Below are 2,979 nucleotides of genomic sequence, written 5' to 3' on the forward strand. Positions count from 1 at the left end.
TATATATAGGGATCCTAATATATGAGTTAGGTAAGTGGAAGAAGTGTATAATTGTCCACATTCCCACTACTAACAGGGCCGCCTCGCTGCCTTGATGATTCTCATCTGGTCATCCATTGAACGTTTCATATTATTTTTCTTTTTTCTCATCTAACCTCTTGAGATATTGAGCTGTCAACTTAGTTGCATGCACTAGGCCAATGTTCCATAACTACTCCATGTGTGTTCCCATAGTACTTGCACACTCAAACACAAAAACACGAGGTAATTTCTTTCTAACATAAACCCTTTATACAAATATCAAAATCCCAAGTAATATTGGATCACATAGGATACTATATAATTTTACTCAAAATTGGTCATGTACTAATATTGGTCAAAATTATTACATAGTCATTTTTTCTTTAATTTTAAATTTGAATAAATAGATTGCATAGTTATTAGACTTCACCTATGTTTAGAAAATGACTAAATGAGTTAAAATAATATGTAACAGTTTTGTCAAAAATAGATAGATAACATTTTAAGAGATCATAAGAATTTAATGATGCTTTCAAAATAACCAAAACAGTTGTAGTTTCGGTCAAAAGTAACACATGATTATTTCCTTCTTAAATTTAAAATTTAAATATATAAATACAGTCTATACTCTATTACTCTACGAGACTTTTAAAGTTTATTTATGCATTTAAAATAATAAAAATTCAAATTGACAAAATGATCATACCACAATTTTACCAAAACTATTATATTAGTTTCTTCTTTTTTTTTTAATTTGAGATGCTATTCAAATTCACTCGCACTAATAAAACAACTGAAAAATGAATATGTAATAATTTTGAATAAACTTTTTAGATAGATAAACTCTAGGAGGTGACTAGAGCCCATCAATATTTCTAAAATTATCAAAAGACTCTAATAAATTATTATATGATTATTTTTAAATTTAATATGGCCAAACAACTTACAAACATGCTTAGAGCAATTCTATAGTTAGTTTTGATTAAAATTATTATTTAAAAAATAAATTTACTCTTAAATTTAAAAATATATATATTACTTTGATATCTTTAATTTTATAATAAGTTTTAAATTTATAATTTTTTAGATAAATCTTTGATAGTTTAAAATTTATAATTATCTATCTTTTTCATCTATTTCTTTTTAAATTGTACATTGATGGTAACTTTTTAATTTATAATTTTTTTAGAAAATTTATATTCTTTAACTTTTTTGAATTTGTAACTCATATAATATTTTTGATGATATTTGCATTGCTTTTCTCTATTTTTATTTTTTATATTTTATTTAAATTTATATTCATAACTTAAAGATGAATACATATACTCTAAATTAATTTTAAAGAAAAACTCAAAATGTCAAAAAAGAATCTAAAGCATCCATCTAAAAATATCAAATTTGTAAGTGAATCCGCCTAAGGCATCCGAGCACACTCATATAATAATTTTTTTATTGGAATCATTCCAGAGTATCTTTTTAATTTATTATCAAAAGTACATCTTATGCCTCAATATATTTTTATTTATGAAATTATTTTTATTTTTTATACTGTAATTAATAATTGCTATATTAAATTATAATCAATATAAATAAATTATATTATATCAACTATAGTTAAATTATTATAATATAGATATTTCAATTATAATCAATATTAATAAATTATATTATATTTATTATAAACTATAACCAATGACGTAGCCAGGATCTTTAACTATCTGAGCTAAATTATATATAAAATAATAATGCATACATGTATAAAAGAAATTTTTTTTCTTCTTTCCATCAAATCATGTAAGTAGAGTTTTTATTAAATTTGGGCTATATTGGTTTTAATTGTTAGATTGGATTGAGCTGTTATACTGGACTGGATTGACTCCATATACTTAGACTTCAATTACTGGGTATATTAATTGCTGGATATATTGGCTCTCATTGTGGAACTGCACTGGGCTAAAACCCAATGAAGCCCCGTCCCCATTTGCCGCCTCAACCTCAACGCATGCAGCGACGACGAAGTCGAGCCGCGGAAGAAAAGTAAAAAGTCAACGGCCGCGGGGAGGGACTGCAAGAACATTTCTATCCAAATCCCCACCTGCCTCGCTTAGCACCGAAACAAATCGACCTGCCTTCAACTCTCTTCCTTTCCGATCTATATAAATCCCTCCAGACGATCTCTAGTAACGCTACTGGAATCCCATCTTGATTCTCGCCGGAAAAGAAAAACGACGACGTAAACCATGTCCAACGTCCCCACGCCTCTCCGTGACTCCTCCCTCACCCTCTTCCGCCTCGCCATCTCCAGCTCCGATCCCTGGCCTTTCTCTCTCTAGCTCCTGATAATCTCTCTCTCTCTCTATCTAAACATCGATCTGATCTAGCTTTGTCGTCTTCTCCTGCTCTGTTTCCGGTTGGCTTGGCTACATGAGGGTGGCTGGGAATCATCAAGAAGAAGAGGCAGCGGCTGGAGAAATCAAGGTCGGGAAATTATTCCGGCTTCACATGCCGCACTTCGGCGGCGGCAGCCACCGCGAGAAGGAGGCGGAGGAGGGGAAGCCGCCCAGAAAGGGGTGGATGGCGGTGAGGGTGGGACCCGGAAGGGGAAGAACAGCGGCGGTTCGTGGTGCCGGTGGCGTGCCTCTCCCATCCGCTCTTCGCGGAGCTTCTCGAGGAGGCTGCCGCCGAGTACGGGTATGAACAGACGGGGCCTATCGTCATCCCCTGCGCCGTCGGCCACTTCCGCCACGTCGTCCACGTCGTCATCGAAGATGGCTACCACCACCGCCACCACCGCCTTCATCTCTTTGCCTGCTTTGCGGCCTGAGGAAGAGCATTGCAGTTAGCTTTGGATGCGATTAATGTCGATAGAGATGGGAAAAACTACTGTCGATCAATATAAAGATTGAATTTGATGTATTTATGGGACTCGATCAATTGACCACTAATTAATAAGAAAAG

The 2,979-nt window shown here is 33.8% G+C and overlaps 1 pseudogene; it reads left to right on the top strand.

Annotated features, from left to right (window-relative positions):
* The first annotated feature begins 2,178 nt into the window (after positions 1-2,178).
* Positions 2,179-2,926, top strand: LOC141816148 (auxin-responsive protein SAUR32-like; annotated as a pseudogene).
* The last annotated feature ends 53 nt before the right edge of the window (positions 2,927-2,979 follow it).

The sequence above is a fragment of the Curcuma longa genome, unplaced genomic scaffold, assembly GCF_044706935.1.
Source record: "Curcuma longa cultivar G26 ecotype Majalengka, Jawa Barat unplaced genomic scaffold, ITB_CL_G26_1.1 contig_14477, whole genome shotgun sequence".
Lineage (NCBI taxonomy): Eukaryota > Viridiplantae > Streptophyta > Magnoliopsida > Zingiberales > Zingiberaceae > Curcuma > Curcuma longa.